Source organism: Alosa sapidissima, chromosome 10, assembly GCF_018492685.1.
Source record: "Alosa sapidissima isolate fAloSap1 chromosome 10, fAloSap1.pri, whole genome shotgun sequence".
NCBI lineage: Eukaryota > Metazoa > Chordata > Actinopteri > Clupeiformes > Clupeidae > Alosa > Alosa sapidissima.
Window position 1 is genome coordinate 16853247 of NC_055966.1, and position 9867 is coordinate 16863113.

Sequence of the window (9867 nt, forward strand, 5' to 3'; positions counted from 1 at the left end):
TGCGGCAAAGCCGCCAAACAGGAAGTTATTTCATATCTCAGCAACGCTTTCATGTATCAAAACCAAATTTAGTACATGTACCTCAGACCCCATCGGGAGGACGCTCAAAAAATTTGGTGACATTTGACCTCTAGGGGGAATCGTAATTGACAAAAATGCATTTTGGCCAGTAGTTGCTGATGCGCATTATTTTGCAATGGAAGTCAATGGCAGCCCATAGAACCGTCTGGTAAAAAGTTATAAAATTTTGCACACTAATTGGGGACAGTCCAATAATTCATTTCACCAAGTTTCATACCGGCACCTTGAGCGCTCTAGCGCCACCAACAGGCCAAAGTTGGACTTGCGTTCACGCACGTAACTTCTGACCTGTTGACCCGATTGTCAAAAATGAGGGATCGTTGGAATCCTTGGACCAAGCCGAGTTCAACGCACCCTATGACGTCATTTTCCGCCATGATGTATTTTCCGCCATATTGGATTTTAGTGAAAGTGAAACTAAAACTTCACAGGTCACAAATTTTGTCCGATCGTCACCAAACTTGACACACATGGTCTTCAGACCAAGCCGCACAAAAGTTATTCCTTTTCGTCTTCGGAACTAAAACCGTTCGCGCGTAACAGCCAATCAAAATTTGCAGCGAAGCCGCCAAACAGGATGTGAGCTCATATCTCAGCAACCCATTCATCTATCATAACTAAACTCAGTATATGGACTCATGACCCCATCAGGGGGAAGCTCAAGAAATTTGGTGACCTTTGACCTCTAGGGGGCGCTGTAATTAAGAAACATGCTTTTTGGCCTGTAGCTGCAGTTGTGCTTAGAATTAAAACGCACTAGTGGTGTCTGGTAATACTGTTGGAGGTCCTTAGGCCGACCCAAGCCAACTTGTGATGTCATCGTAATTGATTCGGCCGCCATATTGGATTTAATCAAAAACACGTACAAGTTTTCGCAGGTCACAAATTTCATCTGTTCTTCACCAAAATTGGCAGAGTCCATCTTCAGACCATGCCTGATGAGTGCATTGCTTTCTGGAACAATTGACAGAAGCATTGACCTGTACCAGCCAATCGAAATTTGCGGCGAAGCCGCCAAACAGGAAGTGATTTCATATCTCAGCAACGCTTTCATGTATCAAAACCAAATTTAGTACATGTACCTCAGACCCCATCGGGAGGACGCTCAAGAAATTTGGTGACATTTGACCTCTAGGGGGCACCGTAATTGACAAAAATGCATTTTGGCCAGTAGTTGCTGATGCGCATTATTTTGCAATGGAAGTCAATGGCAGCCCATAGAACCGTCTGGTAAAAAGTTATACAATTTTGCACACTAATTGGGGACAGTCCAATAATTCATTTCACCAAGTTTCATGCCGGCACCTCAAGCGCTATAGCGCCACCAACAGGCCAAAGTTGGACTTGTGTTTACGGACGTAACTTTTGACCTGTTGACCCGAATGGCAAAATGAGGTATCATTGGAATCCTTGGGCCAAGCCGAGTTCAACACACCCTATGACGTCAATTGTTGACCTCTGTGTTTAAATCACAGCAAGTGTGATCATATCTCAGTCAATCTTTTATTTTTGATGTGAAACTGATGACTGCGAGTTCCATCTAGTTCATTCTAATGTGTGCGTGCAAGGGTGGGACGGGGTGGGATGGGCAGGGGCGGTTGCGGCGGTGGGCTGGCTGGGGGAGGGGGCGGCGACACTCAGCCCTGGTTCAGCCCCACAAAATCAGTTATGTTTTGATGTGAAACTTGACCTTGTAACTCAGCCAATCTTGGGTTGTATGGCATGGAACTTGCTGTGACTGCTTAAGACTATATGTCTGATGCAACGGCATTGATTTACATGGTTAATCTGGCCTGCTGATCTCACTGCTTGGCCCCCTCATTGCTGCTTGCAGCTATATTTATTATTATTATTATTACGCTTCCGTCATTGAAGTCAATGGCAGCCCATAGAACCGTCTGGTGAAAAATTCTGAAATTTGGCACACTGATTGGGGACATTCTCATGATTAATTTCACCAAGTTTCATACCGGCACCTTGAGCGCTCTAGCGCCACCAACAGGCCAAAGTTGGATGTGCGTTCACGCACGTAACTTTTGACCTGTTGATCCGATTGTCAAAAATTAGGTATTGTTAGAATCCTTGGACCAAGCCGAGTTCAACGCACCCTATGACGTCAATTTCCGCCATGATGGATTTTCCGCCATTTTGGATTTCATCAAAATGTCTTAAAACGTATCAGAGGTCACAAATTTTGTTCGATCGACACCAAACTTCACAGATATCATCTACAGACCATGCCTCATTAATGCTTTGCTTTTTGTCTCCGGAACTAAAACCGTTCGTGCGTAACAGCCAATCGAAATTTGCGGCGAAGCCGCCAAACAGGAAGTGAGCTCATATCTCAGCAACCCATTCATCTATCAGAACTAAACTCAATATATGGACTCATGACCCCATCAGGGGGAAGCTCAAGAAATTTGGTGACCTTTGACCTCTAGGGGGCGCTGTAATTAAGAAACATGCTTTTTGGCCTGTAGCTGCAGTTGTGCTTAGAATTAAAATGCACTAGTGGTGTCTGGTAAAACTGTTGGAGGTCCTTAGGCCGACCCAAGCCAACTTGTGATGTCATCGTAATTGATTCGGCCGCCATATTGGATTTAATCAAAAATACGTACAAGTTTTCGCAGGTCACAAATTTCAGCGGATCCTCACCAAAATTGGCAGAGACCATCTTCAGACTATGCCTGATGAGTGCATTGCTTTCTGGAACAATTGACAGAAGCTTTGGCCTGTACCAGCCAATCAAAATTTGCGGCGAAGCCGCCAAACAGGAAGTGATTTCATATATCAGCAACGCTTTCATGTATCAAAACCAAACTTAGTACATGTACCTCAGACCACATCGGGATGACGCTCAAGAAATTTGGTGACATTTGACCTCTAGGGGGCTCCGTAATTGACAAAAATGCATTTTGGCCAGTAGTTGCTGATGCGCATTATTTTGCAATGGAAGTCAATGGCAGCCCATAGAACCGTCTGGTAAAAAGTTATACAATTTGGCACACTGATTGGGGACAGTCCAATAATTCATTTCACCAAGTTTCATGCCGGCACCTCAAGCGCTCTAGCGCCACCAACAGGCCAAAGTTGGACTTGTGTTCACGGACGTAACTTTTGACCTGTTGACCCGAATGGCAAAATGAGGTATCATTGGAATCCTTGGGCCAAGCTGAGTTCACACCCCCACACACCCTATGACGTCAATTTTTGACCTTTGTGTTTAAATCACAGCAAGTGTGATCATATCTCAGTCAATCTTTTATTTTTGATGTGAAACTGATGACAGCAAGTTCCATCTAGTTCATTCTAATGTGTGCGTGCAAGGGTGGGACGGGGTGGGATGGGCAGGGGCGGTTGCGGCGGTGGGCTGGCTGGGGGAGGGGGCGGCGACACTCAGCCCTGGTTCAGCCCCACAAAATCAGTTATGTTTTGATGTGAAACTTGACCTTGTAACTCAGCCAATCTTGGGTTGTATGGCATGGAACTTGCTGTGACTGCTTAAGGCTATATGTCTGATGCAACGGCATTGATTTACATGGCAAATCTGGCCTGCTGATCTCACTGCTTGGCCCCCTCATTGCTGCTTGCAGCTATATTTGGGGGCCAAGCAGCGAAGCTGCGAAGGCACCCATTGTGTTTCTATTTGTTCTTATTATTATTGGGGGCCAAGCAGCGAAGCTGCGAGGCAACCATTGTGTTTGTTAGTTTTCTTATTATTATTATTATTCCGCCATGGAAGTCTATGGCAGCCCATAGAACCGTCTGGCAAAAAGTTGTGAAATTTGGCACGCTGATTGGAGACAGTCCAATGATTCATGTCACCAAGTTTCATGTCGGCACCTCCCGCGCTCTAGCGCCACCAACAGGCCAAAGTTGGACTTGCGTTCACGCACGTAACTTCTGACCCGTTGACCCGATTGTCAAAAATGAGGTACCGTTGGAATCCTTGGACCAAGCCGAGTTCAACGCACCCTATGACGTCATTTTCCGCCATGATGGATTTTCCGCCATTTTGGATTTCATCAAAATCACTTAAAACGTATCAGAGGTCACACATTTTGTCCGATCGACACCAAACTTCATATATATCATCTACAGACCATGCCTCATTAATGCATTGCTTTTTGTCTTCGGAACTAAAACCGTTCGCGCGTAACAGCCAATCGAAATTTGCGGCGAAGCCGCCAAACAGGAAGTGAGCTCATATCTCAGCAACCCATTGATCTATCATAACCAAACTTAGTCCATGGACTCAGGACCCAATCAGGGGGACGCTCAAGAAATTTGGTGACCTTTGAACTCTATGGGGCGCTGCAATTAAGAAACATGCCTTTTGGCCTGTAGCTGCAGTTGTGTTTAGAATTAAAATGCACTAGTGGTGTCTGTTAATACTGTTGGAGGTCCTTAGGCCGACCCAAGCCAACTTGTGATGTCATCGTAATTGATTCGGCCGCCATATTGGATTTAATCAAAAACACGTACAAGTTTTCGCAGGTCACAAATTTCATCTGTTCTTCACCAAAATTGGTAGAGACTATCTTCAGACCATGCCTGATGAGTGCATTGCTTTCTGGAACAATTGACAGAAGCATTGACCTGTACCAGCCAATCGAAATTTGCGGCGAAGCCGCCAAACAGGAAGTGATTTCATATCTCAGCAACGCTTTCATGTATCAAAACCAAATTTAGTACATGTACCTCAGACCCCATCGGGATGACGCTCAAGAAATTTGGTGACATTTGACCTCTAGGGGGCACCGTAATTGACAAAAATGCATTTTGGCCAGTAGTTGCTGATGCGCATTATTTTGCAATGGAAGTCAATGGCAGCCCATAGAACCGTCTGGTAAAAAGTTATACAATTTTGCACACTAATTGGGGACAGTCCAATAATTCATTTCACCAAGTTTCATGCCGGCACCTCAAGCGCTCTAGCGCCACCAACAGGCCAAAGTTGGACTTGTGTTTACGGACGTAACTTTTGACCTGTTGACCCGAATGGCAAAATGAGGTATCATTGGAATCCTTGGGCCAAGCCGAGGTCAACACACCCTATGACGTCAATTGTTGACCTCTATGTTTAAATCACAGCAAGTGTGATCATATCTCAGTCAATCTTTTATTTTTGATGTGAAACTGATGACAGCAAGTTCCATCTACTGTAGTTCATTCTAATGTGTGCGTGCAAGGGTGGGACTGGGTGGGATGGGCAGGGGCGGTTGCGGCGGTGGGCTGGCTGGGGGAGGGGGCGGCGACACTCAGCCCTGGTTCAGCCCCACAAAATCAGTTATGTTTTGATGTGAAACTTGACCTTGTAACTCAGCCAATCTTGGGTTGTATGGCATGGAACTTGCTGTGACTGCTTAAGGCTATATGTCTGATGCAACGGCATTGACTTACATGGTTAATCTGGCTTGCTGATCTCACTGCTTGGCCCCCTCATTGCTGCTTGCAGCTATATTTATTATTATTATTATTCCGCCATTGAAGTCAATGGCAGCCCATAGAACCGTCTGGTGAAAAGTTGTGAAATTTGGCACACTGATTAGGGATAGTCCCATAGTTAATTTCACCAAGTTTCATACCGGCACCTTGAGCGCTCTAGCGCCACCAACAGGCCAAAGTTGGACTTGCGTTCACGCACGTAACTTCTGACCTGTTGACCCGATTGTCAAAAATGAGGTATCGTTGGAATCCTTGGACCAAGCCGAGTTCAACGCACCCTATGACGTCATTTTCCGCCATGATGGATTTTCCGCCATATTGGATTTTAGTGAAAGTGAAACTAAAACTTCACAGGTCACAAATTTTGTCCGATCGTCACCAAACTTGACACACATGCTCTTCAGACGAAGCCGCACAAAAGTTATTCTTTTTCGTCTTCGGAACTAAAACCGTTCGCGCGTAACAGCCAATCGAAATTTGCGGCGAAGCCGCCAAACAGGAAGTGAGCTCATATCTCAGCAACCCATTCATCTATCATAACCAAACTTAGTCAATGGACTCAGGACCCAATCAGGGGGACGCTCAAGAAATTTGGTGACCTTTGACCTCTAGGGGGCGCTGTAATTAAGAAACATGCTTTTTGGCCTGTAGCTGCAGTTGTGCTTAGAATTAAAATGCACTAGTGGTGTCTGATAATACTGTTGGAGGTCCTTAGGCCGACCCAAGCCAACTTGTGATGTCATCGTAATTGATTCGGCCGCCATATTGAATTTAATCAAAAACACGTACAAGTTTTCGCAGGTCACAAATTTCATCTGTTCTTCACCAAAATTGGTAGAGACCATCTTCAGACCATGCCTGATGAGTGCATTGCTTTCTGGAACAATTGACAGAAGCATTGACCTGTACCAGCCAATCGAAATTTGCGGCGAAGCCGCCAAACAGGAAGTGATTTCATATCTCAGCAACGCTTTCATGTATCAAAACCAAATTTAGTACATGTACCTCAGACCCCATCGGGAGGACGCTCAAGAAATTTGGTGACATTTGACCTCTAGGGGGCACCGTAATTGACAAAAATGCATTTTGGCCAGTAGTTGCTGATGCGCATTATTTTGCAATGGAAGTCAATGGCAGCCCATAGAACCGTCTGGTAAAAAGTTATACAATTTTGCACACTAATTGGGGACAGTCCAATAATTCATTTCACCAAGTTTCATGCCGGCACCTCAAGCGCTCTAGCGCCACCAACAGGCCAAAGTTGGACTTGTGTTCACGGACGTAACTTTTGACCTGTTGACCCGAATGGCAAAATGAGGTATCATTGGAATCCTTGGGCCAAGCCGAGTTCAACACACCCTATGACGTCAATTTTTGACCTCTGTGTTTAAATAACAGCAAGTGTGATCATATCTCAGTCAATCTTTTATTTTTGATGTGAAACTGATGACAGCGAGTTCCATCTAGTTCATTCTAATGTGTGCGTGCAAGGGTGGGACGGGGTGGGATGGGCAGGGGCGGTTGCGGCGGTGGGCTGGCTGGGGGAGGGGGCGGCGACACTCAGCCCTGGTTCAGCCACACAAAATCAGTTATGTTTTGATGTGAAACTTGACCTTGTAACTCAGCCAATCTTGGGTTGTATGGCATGAAACTTGCTGTGACTGCTTAAGGCTATATGTCTGATGCAACGGCATTGACTTACATGGCAAATCTGGCCTGCTGATCTCACTGCTTGGCCCCCTCATTGCTGCTTGCAGCTATATTTATTATTATTATTATTATTATTCCGCCATTGAAGTCAATGGCAGCCCATAGAACCGTCTGGTGAAAAGTTGTGAAATTTGGCACACTGATTAGGGATAGTCCCATAATTAATTTCACCAAGTTTCATACCGGCACCTTGAGCGCTCTAGCGCCACCAACAGGCCAAAGTTGGACTTGCGTTCACGCACGTAACTTCTGACCTGTTGACCCAATTGTCAAAAATGAGGTATCGTTGGAATCCTTGGACCAAGCCGAGTTCAACGCACCCTATGACGTCATTTTCCGCCATGATGGATTTTCCGCCATATTGGATTTTAGTGAAAGTGAAACTAAAACTTCACAGGTCACAAATTTTGTCCGATCGTCACCAAACTTGACACACATGCTCTTCAGACCAAGCCGCACAAAAGTTATTCTTTTTCGTCTTCGGAACTAAAACCGTTCGCGCGTAACAGCCAATCGAAATTTGCGGCGAAGCCGCCAAACAGGAAGTGAGCTCATATCTCAGCAACACATTCATCTATCATAACCAAACTTAGTCCATGGACTCAGGACCCAATTAGGGGGAAGCTCAAGAAATCTGGTGACCTTTGACCTCTAGGGGGCGCTGTAATTAAGAAACATGCCTTTTGGCCTGTAGCTGCTGTTGTGCTTAGAATTAAAACACACTAGTGGTGTCTGGTAATACTGTTGGAGGTCCTTAGGCCGACCCAAGATGACTTGTGATGTCATCGTAATTGATTCGGCCGCCATATTGGATTTAATCAAAAACACGTACACATTTTTGCAGGTCACAAATTTCTGCGGATCCTCACCAAAATTGGCAGAGACCATCTACAGACCATGCCTGATGAGTGCATTGCTTTCTGGAACAATTGACAGAAGCATTGACCTGTACCAGCCAATCGAAATTTGCGGCGAAGAAGCCAAACAGGAAGTGATTTCATATCTCAGCAATGCTTTCATGTATCAAAACCAAATTTAGTACATGTACCTCAGACCCCATCGGGAGGACGCTCAAGAAATTTGGTGACATTTGACCTCTAGGGGGCTCCGTAATTGACAAAAATGCATTTTGGCCAGTAGTTGCTGATGCGCATTATTTTGCAATGGAAGTCAATGGCAGCCCATAGAACCGTCTCGTAAAATGTTATACAATTTTGCACACTAATTGGGGACAGTCCAATAATTCATTTCACCAAGTTTCATGCCGGCACCTCAAGCGCTCTAGCGCCACCAACAGGCCAAAGTTGGACTTGTGTTTACTGACGTAACTTTTGACCTGTTGACCCGAATGGCAAAATGAGGTATCATTGGAATCCTTGGGCCAAGCCGAGTTCACACCCCCACACACCCTATGACGTCAATTTTTGACCTCTGTGTTTAAATCACAGCAAGTGTTATCATATCTCAGTCAATCTTTTATTTTTGATGTGAAACTGATGACAGCGAGTTCCATCCAGTTAATTCTAATGCGTGCGTGCAAGGGTGGGACGGGGTGGGATGGGCAGGGGCGGTTGCGGCGGTGGGCTGGCTGGGGGAGGGGGCGGCGACACTCAGCCCTGGTTCAGCCCCACAAAATCAGTTATGTTTTGATGTGAAACTTGACCTTGTAACTCAGCCAATCTTGGGTTGTATGGCATGGAACTTGCTGTGACTGCTTAAGGCTATATGTCTGATGCAACGGCATTGATTTACATGGTTAATCTGGCCTGCTGATCTCACTGCTTGGCCCCCTCATTGCTGCTTGCAGCTATATTTATTATTGGGGGCCAAGCAGCGAAGCTGCGAAGGCACCCATTGTGTTTCTATCTTTTTTCTTATTATTATTATACCTTCTTCCGTCATGGAAGTCTATGGCAGCCCATAGAACCGTCTGGTAAAAAGTTGTGAAATTTGGCACACCGATTGTGGACAGTCCCATGATTAATTTCACCAAGTTTCATGTCGGCTCCTCGAGGGCTCTAGCGCCACCAACAGGCCAAAGTTGGACGTGCGTTCACGCACGTAACTTTTGACCTGTTGATCCAATTTTGAAAAATGAGGTACCGTTGGAATCCTTGGACCAAGCCGAGTTCAACGCACCCTATGACGTCATTTTCCGCCATGATGGATTTTCCGCCATATTGGATTTTAGTGAAAGTGAAACTAAAACTTCACAGGTCACAAATTTTGTCCGATCGTCACCAAACTTGACACACATGCTCTTCAGACCAAGCCGCACAAAAGTTATTCCTTTTCGTCTTCGGAACTCAAACCGTTCGCGCGTAACAGCCAATCAAAATTTGCGGCGAAGCCGCCAAACAGGAAGTGAGCTCATATCTCAGCAACCCATTCATCTATCATAACCAAACTTAGTCCATGGACTCAGGACCCAATCAGGGGGACGCTCAAGAAATCTGGTGACCTTTGACCTCTAGGGGGCGCTGTAATTAAGAAACATGCCTTTTGGCCTGTAGCTGCTGTTGTGCTTAGAATTAAAACGGACTAGTGGTGTCTGGTAATACTGTTGGAGGTCCTTAGGCCGACCCAAGCCGACTTGTGATGTCATCGTAATTGATTCGGCCGCCATAT